Genomic DNA, 20,269 nt, shown 5'->3' with positions numbered 1-20,269 from the left:
ACCACAATAAAGTAAATATCACAAGATAAATGACATTGTTGGAATGGAAACCACTTAGGGACTCAGAATGGTCAGATGCAAACAGTTTTTAGACTATTAGCTGTTAAAGGTTATGCCTTACGTCACCCAAAAGGGTTTTTCCCTAGATTTATAGTGTGATCTCCAGGAAGATTTACTGCCTTCTTAATTTTTTTCCCCCATTTTAACTTTATGAACCATCAGCCTGAAATTCCTTCTAAGTCATTTAGGAATGAGGAGTTGCTGGTTTTTAAGAAATGCTGGTGGTATACGTTCTGCAAAGTTAATATTCTTATCATGAACCTGATTATGATACCCTTGAGTAAGAACTGAATCATCTTCCACTTGCTACTCCAGATTTACTTTCTAATGTTTTCCATCCCGCTGTCCTTCCCAGGAAACTGACCAGCAAAGATACAGAATAAGTGTCCCTGCCTTTGGTTTCCAGTTGGGTACAGACACAGGAAGGGCTGGCCAGAGACAGCAGGGAGGCAGGCATTTATCCCCCCACCTCCCTCCTCTCTGCTCCCTGGCTGACTGCTCCCTTGTTGCAAAGTCACAGCTCCTGTCAGGCAGCTGTCTCCTCATAGTTCTCTCTCTCCAGTTTCTAGTAATCACTCCCTCCCCGTGATCAATTGTACCGTTTTTGGCAAATGTTTTGTTTTCACTCTCAAAAGTGTAACCTTCTGCTGATGCTTTGGACTTAGCCACTTGCTTTGGTCGCTGGAAGGTGTGCAGGTGTGACATTCATCTCATCAGAGCAGAGGCATTCTATGTGCTCCTGCATGGATTGGCTCTGCCCCTCTTATTCTTCCCTTGATCCTGAGAGCAGTCTCAGTGAAAGACTACTCTCAGCCTGGGTTCTCAAATAAGAAGACATATGGAGGTCACCCAAGCCTAGCTAAACTCTGTTGAGCCCAGCTGAGCCCAGCTGAACCCAGCTGAGGCCAGCAGGGTCAAGCAGAAGCACCACCAGCTTACACTCTTCAGGGAACATGCGTAAGACATGGACGCTAGTTGTCATAAGCTACCGAAATACTGAGGTTGTCTGTTATCACAGCAAAAATCAACTCATACTCCACTCTCATTGTTCCTTCAGGTCTAGGGGTTTGACCCAGGACCTACTGTTACTAGCTTCAGATATTTGCCATTCTCCTTGTGGTTGCCCTACACCCTGCCCAAGACTTTGTAGCTTATTTATTTAAAAATGCCTCAATCTGCCTGATATGATTTACATGATGTTTCTTGCTGAGAAACTGGTACAAGTCATATTTAGAGCTGAGAATATTTTTAAAAAATCACAAAGAGGCCTGGTATGGAGTAATATTTACCATACTCTAAGAATAAACAATAAGGAGAAAAAGAAAGGTGAGAGGGAAGAAGAGGAGAGGAAGAACACAAGAAGTAGGAGGAGGAAGGACAGGAGCGGAAGGAGAAGGAGGAGGAAAAGAGGAGAAAGACAGTGACAGGGGAGGAGGAAGGCAAAGGAGAAAAAATAGAGGAGAAAGGAGAGGTGGAGAGAGGGAGGGGAAGAGAAGGGGCAAGAGAAGAAAGCAATTACTGAGGTTGCACTATGTGCCAGACACTGCACTGAGAACTTAAAGATAATCTCATTCTCTTTCTACAACAATCCTGCTGCTGCTGCTGCTGCTAAGTCGCTTCAGTCATGTCCGACTCTGTGCGACCCCATAAATGGCAGCCCACCAGGCTCCCCCGTCCCTGGGAATCCTCCAGGCGAGAATACTGGAGTGGGTTGCCATTTCCTTCTCCAATGCATGAAAGTGAAAAGTGAAAGTGAAGTCGCTCAGTCATGTCTGACTCTTAGCGACCCCATGGACTGCAGCCTACCAGGCTCCTCTGTCCATGGGATTCTCCAGACAAGAGTACTGGAGTGGCTTGCCATTGCCTTCTCCAACAACAATTCTAGGTACTATCAATTATGCCCTTTTACAATAAAAAAATTAGATGAGAAGAGAGAAAGCAGCTTTTTCAAGGTCACCCTCAGAAAAGTCCAGATAAATCCATCCACGGCCTCAACAAAAAAAGCAGAACAAACATAGTAATGAGTGATGGGAAGGCCTCCTGATGAGAGCATCTTGAAGGATGCTGGAGTGATGCGGGTTATCCACAACTCTTGACCAAGGGAAATATATCAACAAGTATTTTGCAAAATACCAACAATAAGCAAGCCAGTTCTTGTCTTTATAAAATGTAAGTCTCAGAGTAGAGAGACTCATGTGGATTCTGAGAATTTTGTGAAAGAAGTTCCATGAAACTGCCAAATACGTACACAGGTGAATCCCTTGTGGTACTTGGGTCATCCACGGGATCATCCACTGCAAAGCTAAAGAAAGTGAATCCCAGGGCTCTCCTCTGAGTGCGGGATTAACATACCAGCTCCAATGGTCTCCTAGGGCTTTATTTCTGCCTCGAGTGTGTCCTCACAGAGGTGACAGTTTGAAAGAGGCTTCCATTCTGTGTGGAAGTCTGGTGGTTAAGACAGTAAAGAATCTGCCTGCAATGCAGGAGACCTGGGTTCGATCCCTGGTTGGCAAGATCCCCTGGAGAAGGGCATGGCAACCTACTCCAGTATTCTTGCCTGGAGAATCCCCATGGACAGAGGAGCCTAGTGGGCTATGGTCCATGGGGTTGCAAAGAATCGGACGCAACTGAGCACAGCACAGCACAGCACAGCTGCCTCTAGAAATGCAGGCGGATTATTCAATTCTAATTCATCATTCAATTCTAATAAATCTTTTGGAGGAAGCCAGGCACAACTAGCTCTGTAGCAGCACCAATAACCACTTACAAACCATCAACATGTTATCCACCTACGGATTCAACTGTTGGATCCTTTAATCTTTCATTCCTATCAGTTTTGTTTCCTTGCCTGTAAAAGGGCTTTCAAGTACCTGTACATCTGCCAAACTCCTTCACCTTCAAAAATGCAAACTCCTCCTTTGTTTAGTCTTTGCTGAGTTGGGATGAATGGCTGGTTGAGAAACACAACATTTCTTAACTGCTTGATACATGCAGCCCTGTATCTAGTCTCCCTTAATCCTCAGCAACGCTGAGAACAAGATATTATTACTCCCACTTTACCAGTGAAGAAGCAGGGGTTAAGTAACCCTTTGGTAATACGGTTCTTGGTCTTAAGAAATCTGGCTCTCTTCCCACCTAATGTTTCTGTCCTGGTATAGACCACCTGGAACCAGCTATGTGCCAGCCATGCCAAGGCTAGTAGTGCCTCAGGGAATGGTGAAGCCTCATGGATACCTGCTGGCTGTGTGCAAATATAATGATATTCAAAAGCATCCAATGCCCTCCCTGAGGGAAGATTTACTTCCCTGCTCTGTTGGCAGCAGCCTTGGCAGGACCCCTTGATTTTGCCAGAGCAAAATGATGAGCAAAGATGTGTTCCTGTTTCCAAGCAGAGACTTGAAGAACCAGCTGAGAGTTTGCCACATTCTATTTTTCTTTCACTACAAGTAACACAGCTTTCAAGGTAGAGGCTGCTCCCGCGGTCTGAGTCACAGACTGAAGCCGCCCCCAATGGACACAAAGCATGAGTGCAAGATAAACCACTGGTTCATAGGTCACAGAGATGGGGTCACATGTCACTGCAGCATGACAAACGAGCCTATTTAGAGCTCTGAAACTCCAAGGGGCAGATCCACTGCCCAATGACTGTTAGCTTTTTAAATGTATGACAAATACTCAAGTGGCCATGGGCCTACAGTCGGAAGGGGTCGGGATTGAATTCTGACCTTGTCATTTACAACCTGGCCATGTATCTTGGTGATTTGCTTAACTTTTCTGAGCATTCATTCCCTTCCCAGGTGGCGCTAGTGGAAAAGAACCCGACTTCCAATGCAGGAGATGTAAGAGACATGGGTTTGATCCCTGGGTCAGGAAAATTCCCTGGAGGATATGGCAACCCACTCCAGTATTCCTACCTGGAGAATCCTCTGGACAGAGGAGCCTAACAGGCTATACAGACCATGGAGTCGCAAAGAGTTGGACATGACTGAAGCAACTTAACATGCAAAACTGAGACTAATGAGGACGTCCCTGGAGGTCCAGTGGTTAAGACTCTGCACTTCTTGTCAATTCATCCCAACTTCTCCTTCCCCCACTTTTTCCACAAATCTATTCTCTACATCTGCATCTCCATTCCTTCTCTACAAATAGGTTCATCAGTATCATTTTTCTAGATTCCATATATATGCATTAATATACACAATTTTTTTCTTTCTGACTTACTTAGCTCTGTATGGCCGACTCTAGGTTCATCCACATTACTACAAACGACCCAATTCCATTCCTTTTTATGGCTGAGTAATATTTCATTGCACACAGATAGCTAGTGGGAAGCTGCTATGTAGGACAGGGGGCTCAGCTCAGTGCTCTGTGATGACCTAGAGGAGTGGGATGGGGGTGGGAGGAAAACTCGAGAGAGAGGGGATATGTATGGTTTTGTTTAGCCCCTCAGTCCTGTTCGACTCTTGTGACCCCATGGACTATAACCCACCAGGCTCTTCTGCCTATGGGATTTCCCAGGCAAGAATACTGGAGTGAGTTGCCATTTCTTTCTCCAGGGGATCTTTGCCACCAGGGATCAAACCCGGGTCTCCTGTATTACAGGCAGATTCTTTAACAGCTGAGCCACCAGGAAAGAGGGAGGATATATCTGTATACATATAGTTGATCCCCATTGTTGTACAGTAGAAACTAATGCAATATCGTATAACAATTATAGTCTAATTAAAAAAAAAAAAAAGATTTCATGTTTCCACTGCTGGGAGCACGCATTCTACCCCAGATTGGGGAACTAAGATCCCACATGCTGCGAAGCATGGACAAAAAAAAATTGAGAAGAATGCCTACCACATACACATTTGGAGTGAAATGTAAAAGAGATAACAAATGTCGAGACCCTCACTGTCTTTCTAGTAATCCATAAACATCCCTCCAGCCAATCGCCATCCTGAAGTTCAGCCTGGACCACACAAACAGATGTGATCACATGCACCCAGCACATCTTCTCCAAGTCCTCGTCACATTCCCCACCCCCTGTGAGCCTTTTCTCCTGTTCCTGTCCTCATCCTGTTACAACGAGTGTTTAGACCATCCTGTCTTCCCTTATACATCTAGACGTTCTCTCCTTTTCCCCCTTCCCTCTCTCCAGCACCCCGCCATCTCCTGTACCCACACCTAGACACTCATCTTCCTTCTGAAACCTTCCCTCCCTCCTCCAGTAACAACTGCCTTATTCAAGAGCCTCAACCTCCTTCCCTGCATCTGTAATCATCACTGAAATGCTGAGCACAGCTGGATTTTCAAAGCCAATGGTTAATTGCAGGGAGCTGAGGGTAACCCAATGGCGGTTTCAAGTATTTAGAGTGTAAAATAATGAAGGTACTAGTGAGCAGACAGCTGAAAATCATCGTACAACCCCCTGAACAGCTTCCAAGGGTTCTGATGAAAGTGCCTCTCCCCAGCTGGTGAGGTTTGTGCTTGAACTTAGAGGCAGACAAGAGCCAAAGACCACCCCGGGGAGATGCACAGTGGGGAGAGTGTATCCTCAGACCTACAGGAGGATGCTGATAACTTCCTCAGTTACCATGGCAGCTGGGCTCAGAAAGGATTACACAGGAAGTAAGCAGCAAAGTCTTTAATGAGGTGATGACCTTGAGGGGCTAAGTCCCTCCTCACCAGACACAGCAGTCCTCTCCACCCCATCCCCATTAATGAACGACCCCCACTAACACCCCTCACACAAAGAATAGGCCTGGCCTCCCATGGATGAAGAGGGAACCTGATCAAATATGTCATAGCCCAGCTGAGAGGTCTTGAGTTTAGTCATTCTGTGCCCCCATCATGCCATTTATTTAGTTACTTATTTTTGGCTGTGCTGGGTCTTTGTTGCTGTGCACAGGCTTTCTCTAGTTGTGGCGAGCAGGGGCTACTCTGTAGTTGCTGTACACAAGCTTCTCATTGTGGTGGCTTCTCTCGTTGTGGTGCATGGGCTTTGGTGCATGAGCTTAGCTTCCTTGCATCATTGGCAGGAGGATTCTTAACCACTGGACCACCAGGGAAATCCCCTAGTATACCATTCTTGGCCTAATCTTCAAATTTTCAGACCACAATGGATAGATAATATCCAAGAATTATTAATATATTACTCTACCAGCCATCATGTAGTTGCATAGATTTATCTACATGGAGGGAAGTTTCCTGAAGAGTCTTCAACTTTTAAAATGCAGCTTTTAGAGTATTTACTCTTTGTCAGCCCCGGGGACAAAGCAATGAAAAACTCAAAGCCCCTGCACTCAAGGAGTTTATGGTCCAAGGAGAAGAAATTGAAACAAGCAATTTTAACAGTGAGGTAGGACCAGCAAGAGTAGGGAGTGGGGAAATGAGGAAAAGTGCTTGTCTTGTGACAAGTGCTCAAAAAAAGATTTAATGTAAATGAATTTTTTAACTGTGGAAATAATCAACAACTGCAACAGAGCACCAGGTACCTCCCTAGGACAGAGCATCTGTAACTTCTGTTCCTCTGCTGGGAATACGCTTCCCCCAGTGACTAGTGTATGAGCTTCCTGTTGCTGCTGTAACAAACTTCTATAGACTTAGCAGCTTAACACAATATAAACACATTCTATTACCGTTCTGGAGGCTGGAAATCTAAAATCAAGGGATCAGGGACTTCTTAACCACTGGTCCAGTGGTTAAGAATCTGCCTGTCAATGCAGGGAACACAGATTCCATCCCTGGTCTGGGAAGATCCCACATGTCGTGGGGCAATTAAGCTTGCGTGCCACAACTACTGAGCCCATGCTCTAGAGTCTGTGCTCCACAATGAGAGAACCCACTGCAACGAGAAGCCCACAAACCACAACAAAGACCAACACAGCCTAAAAAATGAAAAAAAAAAAAAGTTTAAAAGTAAATCCCTTTTAAAAATCAAGGAACCATCAAGGTTGCATTCCTTCTGGAAGCTTCAGAAGAGAACCTGCCTCCTTACCTTTATCTGCATTCCTGGCCCCTCTGCACATCTTTCCAGCATCTTACTTTGGTCATCATTATCTCCTACAGCTGACTCTGACTTTTTTGCTTCCCTTTATAAAAATCCTTGTGATGATCTTGAATCCACTGAAAAAAAAACCCAAAAATAACAGCCTCAAGATAATCTCCCCATCTCAAATCTTTAACCATGTTTGCAGAGTCTGTTCCACCAGCTAAGGCAGCATAGTCCCGGTTCTGGGGAACGGGGTGTGGACATAATTGTGAGGCCGTTATTCAGTCTTTTGCAACCTTCATGACTCCTGTTCTTAAATTCTCTGCTTAGACACTACTTACTTTTGAGGATTTCTTGGCCAATCCAGCATCAAATAGACATACTACCTGTACCTATGGCATTCCCTATCTTCTTTACCCTAATTGACTTTTCCCCTTTATTTCTCCCCAGCTGAAATACTATGTCTTTACTCATTTATTATTTATTGTTCTCCATGCCCACCATCACCACTAAAATATAAGCTGCATGAAGGCAGGAACCTTGCTGACCCTGATGTCACCAGAGCCTAGAACAGTACCTGGTACTCAATATGTCAAATAAATGAAAGACAGTAACCTACAGAAGAGATAACATTGATAATGAGAAGTCAGCCAGACAAAGGGGTAGTAAAGAGAAGCCAGGGGTAAGAAAACATGAACAAGGCACGACGCTCGGTTAACTCCAGAAACATCACTCTGAAGTGGACACTGTTGTGCTCAGTCGCTCAGTCATGTCTGACTCTTCGCCACCCCATAGACTGTCGCCCATCAGATTCCTCTGTCCATGGAATTTTCCAGGGGAGAATACTGGAGTGGGTTGCCATTTCCCACCCAGGGGATCTTCCTGACCCAGGGATAGAACCAGGGTCTCTTGCATCTCCTGCACTGGCAGGCAGATTCCTTACAACTAGCACCACCTGGGAAGCTGGACACGATGGCTACCCAACTAATAATCCATTGCTCCATTTCCCTTCAAATGGAACCCCAGTTTTGAGCATAACCCACTACTCAGGTACACACACCCCATACACACTGACGTGATGCTTTGTTCTTGGTCACACAGCCCCTGGCCCCAGGGAGCTGCATTTCCCAGGTTCCACATCAGCCATTGACTTGACCCATGGAGGTGCTGGTAGGAGACAGGAAGTGTAATGGGTTAAATTATGTCCCTTCAAAATTTGTATGTTAAAGCCCTTACTCCCAGAGTGGCTGTATTTAGAGGTGGGGCCTTGCAGGAGGTAATTATGGTGAAATGAAATCAAAAGGGTAGGGGACCTAATTTGATAGGACTGGGGTCCTTATAAGAAAGGAAGAGATACCAGATGCAAGCCCTCTCTCTGCACACACAGAGGAAAGACCACGTGAAGACACTGCAAGAAGGCAGCAGTTGGCAAGCCAGAAAGAGAGGCCTCACTAGGAACTAATCTTGACAGCACCTTGATCTTAGACTTTTAGCCTCCAGGACCATGAAAATAAATGTCTGTGGTTTAAGCCACCCAGGCTGTGGCATTTCCATTATGGCAGCCTGAGCTGACTAAGACAGGAGGGAAAGAGAAAGAAAAAGCCAGGGCATTTCTCTCCCTCCTTCCCTGACCCAGGCAGCTTTGTCTCATCAGTGGTTCCAACTGGACAGGCCCACATGGCCCCTGCATCTGCCAGGTGACCGAGGTCCCATCTGTGGTCCCTACACCTATGACTCTCTGCTAACCTCTGGGTGGCCACATCATCGGTGTTGACTTCTCAGCTCTTCTTTACCTGTCTGATCAGTTCCCTGCATTGAGTCCCCTCTGTTTAAGAATGCACAAGGTTCCCTATCTCCCTGGTGGGACCCTGCTTGGCATCTCTTATGGCATAGAAGGAAGCAGCCCAGAGGATGTTAGAGAGCACGTGGGGGCCAGCTCACCCCTTGACCATCAAATTGCAGGGGGCAGTGTCAGAGATCAAGGTGGGACGTATCCAGGGAGCAGTGGGAGCCAACACAGAATCATTTGCAGGAAGAGGAGGGCCATTTTCAGGGCTCCATTTTAGAAAGATCACGTTACAAAAGGCATCTACTCCAGCACCTGGAGAATTATTCTCTGGGACTTACAAGTTTCACATGGTTTCTCTAACACTGCATAGACACCACCTAAGATTTCTCTTCCAAAAGGAATGACAGTGAGAAGGAGAAAAGAGACAACATATTGTTCAGAAGGTAAGAGCTGGCCCTCCCACTGGCTCTGGACTAGGCATCTGACTCGTAAATTGTGTCTAACTCCTAAATCTTTCCTGAACCACAGCTGACACAGTAGGCCATGCTGTGGAAACTCTTGTGTCCCCCTGTACACCCTTCTTTGCTTTGCAAACCCCAAATCCTTGTGCTTAAAAGCCAAGAACAGTAGGGGCTGAGACATGCAAGTCAGAAACTCCCCAGTCAGCAGTTTGAATATAGGATTTATCGATTCCAAGTAAGGGGGTCATATGGGTGATATAGCACATACCAGCTGGTAGCTGTAACTCAAGGGCCAACATCTTGATCTGAACAATCAATCATACGAAGCAAGCAGAGGCCTAGTTGTTCTCTGTCATCCTTCAGCAAAAGTTCTCCAGCTTTTCTCCCTCTCTTCCCTCAACTCTTTCTTCCTTACTCTTTTTGTTTGTTTGTTTGTTTTTGAATATTCTTGGAAACACTTCTCTGCCAATCACTGTCAGCAGCTACTCAGGCCTGGGGAAAGCAACATCAGATGCACAATGAGATGTACCGACTTGGAGATGAGCCACGGGGGGTGCGTGGGAGGGAGTCCTCCTTGGGAGAAAGAGCAGATAAAACACTAGATGCTTATCCAGCCCCCAAACACATTCTAATCTAGTAAGACTCATTCTTCAGGTACGCGGACAGGCAGACAATGGAACTGAACGCTTCATCAGGCAAAACTGATTTCTTATAATATTAGAAACATTATTTTCCTCCAAGAGAAAGCTGCTGAGATTGCTACGCATTACTAATATATTTGAGGCAGAAGAGGACAAGACAACAGCCTCCAACAGGGCATGGGAACTAAATGGAAACAGACAGTGTCGGAGCTCAAGGTGGGGCCTCCGGTCCCCAGAGGCCAGGAATCATCCGAGAAGCTCTAATGACAGATGTCCTTGATTATCAAGGTCAGAGGGTCCAGCTGGGGTGAATAGGTGAAGGGAAACAGGTTTCAAGGACACTGGCCTATTTTAGAAATCAGCTAAGTTTTGTAGAGTTTAAGAAAAGCCATGGATTTCAGGAAGAGGTTCAAAGGAAATCTGGAAAATCTCCTGGTCCCTCTCACTCAACACTGATCTCACAAATCTGGTTGTCAGAGCACAAGAGGCATCCTCCACTGTCTACACAGGGTCACTCAGCAGGGCCCGTGGCTGGGAGGCAGCAGGCTTGGGTGGATAAGACATCACTGGTCTAATGCTGGGACTCCTGCTGTCAGTTTCCAAATATTAGAGTGTCACAGAGTGTCCCTGAGACACACTCACAGGACTAACTTCATAACCTGTTTTGGCATTTCATTATTTTTAATACAGGAGAGGTGACTGGGACCTCTCCCAATACTGAGAGGCCCTTGATATCAAGGACTTGATACAATCTCATCAATAGGACCTGCAAGTCCCAATGCTCCCCCTAAGGAGCAGACAGACCCAGGCTTCTTTGATACTTTATATATTGAGTTGGGCTTCCCTGGTGCCTCAGCTGGTAAAGAATCCACCTGCAATGTGGGAGACTTAGGTTCGATCCCTGGGTTGGGAAGATCCCCTGGAGAAGGGAAAGGCTAATCCACTCCAGTATTCTGGTCTGAAGAATTCCATGGACTACAGTCCATGGAATTGCAAAAAGCCGGACACGACTGAGTGACTTTCACTTCACTTCACATTGTGTTGGCCAAATGTTCATTCAGGTTTTCTAGACTATCTATGGAAAACTTGAATTTTTTAGCCAATTCGTTTCAGTTGGGTCTCCTTAGAATGTATGCCTGGGATAGGAGTGGGGGTCTTTTTCCTGGAAAAAAGGATAGAAACATTTCATTCCCAAAGGACAGAACATGAGGAATGAACAGGAATAATTCTTTTTTAAACCCCTAGAATTTCTATGACTTTGTCGGACATTTCCACCACCCCTCTCCCTCTCTGGAAGGCCCATAGCCCCAGACTCTCACTCTCTCTCTCTCAAATACTCTTCTAGCCCCTTTTTCCCTGGTAACTACTGCTTGTCTTTCCAGCCTGAGCCCCAGGAAATCCCTTCCCTCAGTGAGCCTTCCTGACTTTCACAGCAACAGGCTCTTGCAATGTCGCCCTGCGACCTACTATCCTTCTCCTCCACGGCTCTCATCACAACTGCAAGTCACCGATTGCTTTTGTGACTATGCTTAACAAACCTGTCTCCCCCTCCAGACTGTTAACCCCAGGAAGGCAGTGACGGCCCCTCAGGTCTCCTGCTGCAGGAAAGGTGAGAGACCGCAGGCCCCAGCAGCCACGCTCATCTGCATCCACCATGGCGTTAGGACAAGACCTCCTTCCTTCCCGTGGGCTGTTTCCAGTCACTGACCAAGGTCAGCTCAGAATGCAGGCCATTCCTGCCAGGTGTGGGACTCCTCCGACAGGCGACTTCAAGGGTTCCCTGTTCACTTGGCCAAAACTTTCTCAGAAACAGGCTGCAGTCCGAGACTCTTGCTACCCAGACTCCTTCCTTCCCTCTCTCTTTCATACGCTCATCGGAAGGCTCTCCCCACCCTTTTTTCTCTCTTTTCCTCCCCTTCTCTTTCCTCTCTCTTCCTAAGGACCTGGAGGACTCACACTGACACCGGCAGTAATGTCTGCTTTTTCCTCAAGGCCTGGAACAAGGTCTGGTGTACAACAGGCGCTCAATTAATATGTGTAAAATGAATACATGCTCTCAGACCTGGTGAAGATCAGCCAAAAGAGTGTGGATGAATCAGCATGGATTGAACTCATTCTCTGGGAAAACGACACCAGGGATACGCCCTAAAGAATTGATACTAGAGCCCCATTATTCCTCAGAGCCGTTCATCACAAGCCATGCAAGCTCCAATCATCACGCTTTCCTCAGAGCCTTTGTATTGAGAATGACCGTATCAATGGCTAGAGGAAAAAAGCTGTTCTTAATACTGCATCAGCACCAACATAACTACATTTCACTGAGCATCTCATGTGTGTTAGGCATTGACCACACAATTTATAAGCACAGATTTACTGAATTCTCACGATAGTGGTACGTTACTCCCATTTTACAGATAAGAAAACTGAGGCTTAGTAAATCAGGATATGGTTTAAAAAAAAAGTCAAAAACTATTTTTGGCTTAAAATTATTGTATGTAAATACAAGTTCTATTCCTGACACCCCATGCCTTCTTCTAGCTTTCAAAGGAGCTGATAAAACTCAGTGTCAGGTGCTGAGTCTGACTTCTGCATCTGAGTTGCTACTTAGCTTGGACCTCGCATCAACCAGGAATACTCACGACTTACTTGATGAAGCTGGGCTTCAGGGACCCAAGGTCATAGCAACAGACATGCTCTTACACAGACACTCCAGTTCTTACCAGTTTCAGGAAAACTAACTCAGTTGTCTTTCCCACAGTACAAAGCCCACTTGCTAACCTTTCCTGTCCCTGATGAAAGCTGGCATCAGCCCTTTCTAAGATGAGGCATTTTATTATTTTTAGTCTTCACATTATCTCTGTGACTGCATTCAGAATCCCCTTACTCTGAGCTTATTGTTTTAGCCAGGCAACTAGGAAAGAGTCTATTTTTATTTCAGCCTTCCTTTTCTTTTAAAACTTATAAACGTGAAAATCTCTCTATCTCCTGACAATTTTTAGACTGACTAGTTATCACAAGTGACCAAGAAAATTTGGTTGAGCTTCCCTTTCAGCAAATATCAAGATGGGCAAGTTAAAAACCAACAGATTCCCTTTTTTTTAATTTCCCCCAAAACAAAACTAAACCATAATATTAAAGTGTATTCAAACAAAATCTAACACTCCCACTTCTCAAACCCCTCTGTGGATACTCCTGGAAATCCCGCTGTGTCCACCCAGTTGGTTCCCACTCCTTTGTAAAACTGCCAGTGACAAGTGATACCACAGCCCTCCGGATGGGAATTCCCAGGTGACATCAGTGGTAAAGAACCTGCCTGCCAGTGCAGGAGACAAGAGATGCAGGTTCCATCTCTGGGTTGGGAAGATCCCTTGCAGTAGGAAATGGCAACCTACTCGTCTTCTTGCCTGGAAAATCCCATGGACAGAGGAGCCTGGCGGGCTTCAGTCCATGAGGGGTGCAAAGAGCTGGACACGACTGAAGCGCCTTAGCACCCACACGCACTAGTGGGAATCCATTTGGTTCCAGGCTTATTTTGCCCCTGCGAGACAACCTCAATACGAGCCACTCAAGAGATGGCAGAAACCAGCTCACGAATGAAAGAAAAGAGACCCTGTTCCCACATTGTTCCGCTGGTCTTTGACAGACTGCAGCCTTCCGACTCAGAGCTCTGAGGCTGCCAGACTTCTTTCGCCCTGAAGCCACATCTGGTTTCCTGATTCAAGTTTCTCCTTTGTCAGAACGGGTTTCTCTCCCAGCAGGGTCTCAGGTCCTTCTAATGCTTCTTAAGCCTAATTGGAGTTGGGGGTCTGAGACGTCTCAGCCGCGGTGGAGAGTCAGGTAGTCCCAGGGAGGGAGACCTTGGTCCTATTCCTAGGATTCGCCAGTTGTGTTGGCCAGGATCCTATGACCAGTGAGGTGAGCCAATCCCATAACCAGTTTCAGTACCTCAGTTTCCCCACTCATAAAATGCAGCTCTGGGACTTGGGAGTCTTAATGAGCATTGGCCCTTCCTGGATAAATTAACCAGGTGCCGGAAACATCTGTGGCTGAAAGCGGAGTCTGCTGTATAAACAGAATATAGTATTCTTATACACAGAACTGGAGCTAAAGCTCAAATACCAACTAAGCCTGACTTCATCCTTAGTCCTATTTAGTGAGCCTCTTGGGAAAAGTCAATCTCTTCTCCTCTGGACTAGGTTATATTTGAAGAACTCACCTTCTCATTTAGCTCACTCTCTTAGACTCAGGACAAAGGGTTTTCTGTAAAAAATAGAGGAACCAGTCATACTTACTGCACCACTCTCCATTTAAATCATATAACGTCATATAACGATATTCCAGAAATAAAAACCCCCAGGAGAATGTGTGTTCCATAAGGACATGGACAATATCTGTCTTATTCACCATGAAATCTGCAGAGTATTGATTCACAGAGGATAAAAAAAAGGACTATTTGAACAAATAAATGCATAGATAATAGCCCTAGAAAACGAATACTATATATGTTTGCATAGGAATTGGACTGGAATTCCCAGGTGGTGCTAGTGGTAAAGAACTCACCTGACAATGCAGGAGACATAAGAGACATCGGTTCGATTCCTGTTTTGGGAAGATCCCCTGGAAAGGGAAATGGCAACCCACTTCAGTATTCTTGCCTGAAGAATTCCATGGACAGAGGAACCTGATGGGCTACACTCCATGGGGTCACAAAGAGTTGGACAAGACTGAGCAACGAACACTTTCACTTTTATAACTTCTCCTTCCACGCTGTCTTCAGTTTATTACTTGTTAGGGCAGAAAATACTTGATAAACCAGTGAAGGCTCAACAAAGTCAACTAGACACAGCCAGTGGCAGATCAGGTCTCCAAATACCCAATTCTTGCCTTTACAACTCATTGCTTTCCTTTGTCTAAAGTAATGGTCAGAAAACTATAGCCCTGGAGCCAAATCCAGGCCATTGCCTGATTTTTTTGTAAATAAAGTTTTATTGGGGCACAGCCACACCCATTCCTTTACATATGGTCTAAGGCTGTTTTCCCACGAGACCACATGGCCCACAAAGCCTAAAATATCTGCTATCTAGCCCTTTACAGACAAAAATTTGCTGACCTCTGCTCTCTAATGACCTTTGCCTGGAAGTTCATCAGTCCTCAAGGTGCTAGGAGACAGCTGCTGCTAGACAGCATATTAAAAAGCAGAGACATCACTTTGCCAATGAAAGTCTGGATAGTCAAAGCTATGGTTTTTCCAGTAGTCATGTATGGGTGTGAGAGTTGGAGTATAAAGAAGGCTGAGTGCCAAAGAATTGATGCTTTTAAACTGTGGCACTGGAGAAGATTCTTGAGAACCCCTTGGACAACAAGGAGATCAAACCAGTCAATCCTGAAGGAAATCAACCCTGAATATTCAGTGGACGGACTGATGCTGAAGCTGAAGCTCCAATACTTTGGTCACCTGATGCGAAGAACTGACTCATTGGAAAAGACCCTGATGCTGGGGAAAATTGAAGGCAGAAGAAGAGGGCAACAGAGGGTGAGATGGTTGGATGGCATCACCAATTCAACAGACATGATTTGAACAAACTCCAGGAGATGGTGAAGAACAGGGAAGTCTGTTGTGCTGCAGTCCATGGAGTCAGAGTTGGACACAACTGAGCGGCTGATCAACATGGAGTTACTGGTAGAGACAAGGCCTTTGGGGTCACATGATTCCAGTCACACAGCCCACACAGTCAATCCACCCTTCAGGAATGCTTGCTCCCAGGAGTGCAAGAAGCTTTACTCACGTTGATTTAAAACAAACAGACGACCAGTTATTTGTCCAGCAAAAATTGGGTTATTTGGGATCAACAAAGAATTGCAATTCTGCAACCATAGAAAGCTGTACGCAAGTCTCCACAGAACAAGGAGAAAACTCTTTTACAGAGGGGGAAAGGAAGTTGGAAGGGCTGTAGTGAACAGAGCCACTGGAGCAAGTTAAAGTTCAAAGTATAGTGGCTTTTCACTGGCTGAGTTTTGACAGTCTTATTGGCTGAACTCTTGCCAGGCAATAACAGGAAGTTCTTCTTCTTCCTGTTGCTCTATGAGAAGGCTTGACCATGATCCTTGGATGTGACCGCCCCTCTTCTGACCTCCTGACTCTGAGGGTTCTATTTATGTATTTTTACACATTATCTTATTTAATTCTCCCAACTGCTATGAGGTATGCATGCGTGCATGCTAAGTCACTTCAGTCATGTCCAACTCTGTGTGACCCTGTGGACTGTAGGTAGCCCACCAGGCTCCTCTGTCCACGGGATTCTCCAGACAAGAATACTGGGGTGGGTTGCCAGGACCCCTTCCAGGGGATCTTCCCAACCCTGGGACTGAACTTGTGTCTCTTCTGTCTCCTGCAATGGCAGGCAGGTTCTTTACCACTGGCGCCATATGCATAGTTATATAAAAACATATGATGCTAATACCACTGGACTGAGCAAAATGAAACTGCTCATTTTTTGTAGGTCAAATGTTGGCAATTTCATGTAGGTCCATAAAGCTAACACTCTCCATTTTAAAAATGAGAACACAGGCGCAGCGGGCCCATTGGCACTCGGGTAAGTGTTCAGATACTCACCAGCTCTTTGGCTAGGGCAGCCACTGGCTATACTGCTTCTTCTTAAAACTACACTCTGTGTACCAAAGGCTGTGCTAATACTGAAGTAGAGAATTAGTCTAAGGCTGTTTAAGCAAAGCTTTTTCAGATTATTTGACCAGAAAAGCTCTGGGATCTTACCCCTTGCCCCCTGCCACCAAGTAGCACCTATAAACATCCCACAAAACTAGTCTTTCTTGGCAAAACACATTTTAGGAAACACCTCCACTCCTTCCATCCTCATCAAGAGCCTGCAACACCTCACAGGCGTTGCCCTCCTCAGTCTTCTGGCTGTAGCTACCTCCTGCCTTTCCAGAATGCCCACACAACTGCTCCGGGCATGCCCAATTTAAGACACACTGTACCTTGCACCACAGGCAAATGGAACTTCATTTTCACTAAAATAATCTGAATAGTTCTTGCTGTTGCTGCTAATTCCATTTGCAGGAACAGTGAAGCTCCATCCTTGGGTGACTTTGGATGTTCATTTAATACATTTTCATCATCCCATACCTCCTATTTGTAATGCAAATAAACTGCATCTTCCATTAAAACTGCTTGCTCTCCCTCTAAATCCAAATTCTTTATAGGATTTATGTGCCGAATCAGTTGCAGGCTTTTTTCCAAAGGCAGAATCCAAAATCTGAGGCTGCCTTTTAGTCCAGGTCAATCAAACAATGTGGTATTGTATATATGCTCAGTGGAGTTTTTCTTTCTGCTTTTTAAAAGAAAATAATGGATAGTATAAAGTTTACAGTCAGGGCCTCATTTATTACAAATTTTCTTCAGGAATAATATAAGTCCATAATTATGACATGCGTTCCTCCCCTGCCCCCTCTTAAAATATTAATTTTGTGAGGAGGTTAGAAATCTATCAAAACCAATGACAGGCATCAGGGCACAAAAATAGCAAGGCTCGAGTGTAATATTTTATTGCCATGTTTTGAAACAACTGGTTAGGCAGATGCTACTGTTATCTTCCAGTTACTTCTCATTTTTCCCGAGTTTTAAATGCAAGCTGTGACAAATTAAATTTCTATACGCTTTTCTAACAAAAAAAAAACACAATTTCAGAAAACACTGCAAAAATTAAAAAAAGCTGAAATAGAGAGGAAGAAAGGGATATTGGCAGCAAGCAAGATGAGAAATCTACTTTCAATGTCTCCAATGAGTTGCTTCGATGGCCCCAAGGCATGTAGATGCGCCTTCCCCACGCTGGCCATGCAGTCTCCATCCAGAGAAGATTCTTTGCACCCTACAATTTGCAGTTGCTAAAAATGCATTCTGCCGGCTAATTTTATAAAGGTACTGAAGAAGAAATCCCATCACCAAACGCTGAATTTTTCTCATACTCTGGTGTAACACTTAAATATGACCTATTATATCATCAACTCTCAAAAGATATAATAGGTCATATTTCGGAGCTATCAGCTCAAATAGAATATGCATGATTTCAACTGACCGTGGAGAGAGTACACAAGGTGGTTGTTTTCTCCCCCAACATCAATATGCTTTTCATCATCAACTATGGGGTCACTGTTCAGTGATTATATTTTTGCTAGAAAAATATATTTGAGTCACATTAAAAAAAAAAAAATCTGACTCCTTGACCCTAATTAGGGGGAGTTGGGGATGAAGGTAGAAAACAGATTATCACGATTCTTTTGCTTCCTGCTGCTGGGATTAAAAACAGAATTCAGTCACCCAGCCTTCACTCAGTTTCAGGACGTTAGGTGGCACAGGCTTGTTTTGTTTCTCTGAAGTGTTAATACCACTGCCTCTAGGTGGCTGCTGCCATGGAGAGTCAGGTAAACAAGCCCTGCTATTGCTACCCTCTGAGCTCCCTGTGCATCTCACCTGTCTTTGCCTTCTCCATCCCTCTTCCTGCTTTTCCCCATCCCTCTTCCTCCTTTACCCCCACCACCTCCTTCCCCTTCTCTCCCACCTTCTCCTCTGCTGGTTCTGGCCAAGCATGCCTGCAGCCTTGGCTTCTCTCTGCTCTGTTCAGAATCCTTCTCCAGGACCTGACACGACTATTACTCTTAACCTCTAAAAAAGGTGGCTACTCTAAATTTATTGCATTATTTCTTCCCAAAATCATCTTAAAAAAAGTTCCCCAGGCCTATTTCAGACCTGAATTTAAACTCCCCAGGCGATAATGACACAGCCAGATTCAGCTGCCACTGTTCCAGAGGAATCTTTCACAAGGCTCTGAAGCCCCTAGATGCTTGTTAAAACACCAGTTCAGCTCCACCCTCAGAACTCCCAATTCCTAAATCTGGCAGGAGGCCTGCAAATTGGCATTTCTGACAAGCTCACAGGTGATGCTCCTCCAGGGACTACACTTTAGAGAACTATTGCCCATGGCTAAGTCCCTTAGGGTCAGGACTGCCTGCAATTCCAGCCCCAGGGTTGAGCACCAAGTACTATACCTCTGTCAGCTGAATGACCACCAGAAAGTGCTCCAACGTTAATATGTACAGTACGGAGGAAACACACAACAGTCACTGTGTGGAAAGTGCAAGTTTGTGATTCCACTTTCATCACACAGTGATGCTCCATTGATAACGCTGAAACCTACTTGCCTGTGCTGCTGGGAAAGACTCTTGAGAGTCCCTTAGACAGCAAGGAGATCAAACCAGTCAATCGTAAAGGAAATCAACCCTGAATGTTTATTGGAAGGACTGACGTTGAAGCTAAAGCCCCAATACTTTGGCCAACTGATGTGAAGAGCCAACTTATTGGAAAAGACCCTGATGCTGGGAAAGACTGAAGGCAGGAGAAGGGGATGACAGATGATGAGATGGCTGGGTGGCATCACTGACTCAATGGACATGCTGCTGCTGCTAAGTCACTTCAGTCGTGTCTGACTCTGTGTGACCCCATAGACGGCAGCCCACCAGGCTCCACCGTCCCTGGGATTCTCCAGGCAAGAACACTGGAGTGGGTTGCCATTTCCTTCTCCAATGCATGAAAGTGAAAAGTCAAAGTGAAGTCGCTCAGTCGTGTCCAACTCTTTGTGACCCCATGGACTGCAGCCCACCAGGCTCCTCTGTCCATGGGATTTTCCAGGCAAGAGTACTGGAGTGGGGTGCCGTTGCCTTCTCTGTAATGGACATGAGTTTGAGCAAACTCCAGGAGATAGTTAAGGACAGGGAAGCCTGGCGTTTTGCAGACATGACTGAGCAACTGAACAACAACAAAGTTGGACACAAAGAGGGATGCAGAAGAGCTGAACTGATGGAGTAAGCAGCACTCAATTCTTTTAAAGGAAAATGCCATTCTTAATTGGTTGTCTGGTTGACTTTTCTTCCAAAAGGTAATGAAGCAGGCATCCAGGACATAAGAGCATCAGGAGAAAAAAATCATTTTGTCTGAGCGTGGTTAAATTGCGAACAGTGATTTACTTACTGCTGACACTAAATATATTTGGAAGCTATGGAGGATTTGCATGGCCAGCCTCTGACCCCTTTTAGCAGAGCAGCCCACAATTGCCACAGTCCGTGCGCACAAGATGGGAGACTGTCATCTGAGATGCATCACATAAGGGCTTTGTCAAAATGCAAAATCAACACCTTCCCTTTCTCCTTCTCTTACCCCAGATGATTTCTGAATTTCTGTACATTTGTGAATTCACAGAAGCAGCAGCAGAATGACATGAACATCACAAATGCAAATGTCTTTGTTTCTAACAAATTGCTCCAGTTC

The 20,269-nt window shown here is 45.3% G+C and overlaps 1 long non-coding RNA gene across 1 annotated transcript in view; it reads right to left on the bottom strand.

The window, feature by feature from the left end:
* The window catches only part of LOC129626871 (uncharacterized), a 120,375-nt gene extending 106,182 nt beyond the window's left edge, over positions 1–14,193 (bottom strand). Inside the window, exon 1 of the long non-coding RNA XR_008702272.1 lies at positions 14,147–14,193. This is a non-coding gene — a long non-coding RNA (uncharacterized LOC129626871). The remainder of the gene's footprint in view (positions 1–14,146) is intronic.
* Between the last annotated feature and the right edge of the window lie 6,076 nt (positions 14,194–20,269).

This window comes from Bubalus kerabau, chromosome 14 (assembly GCF_029407905.1).
Source record: "Bubalus kerabau isolate K-KA32 ecotype Philippines breed swamp buffalo chromosome 14, PCC_UOA_SB_1v2, whole genome shotgun sequence".
NCBI lineage: Eukaryota > Metazoa > Chordata > Mammalia > Artiodactyla > Bovidae > Bubalus > Bubalus kerabau.
This window is presented reverse-complemented; position numbering and strand designations above follow the sequence as displayed.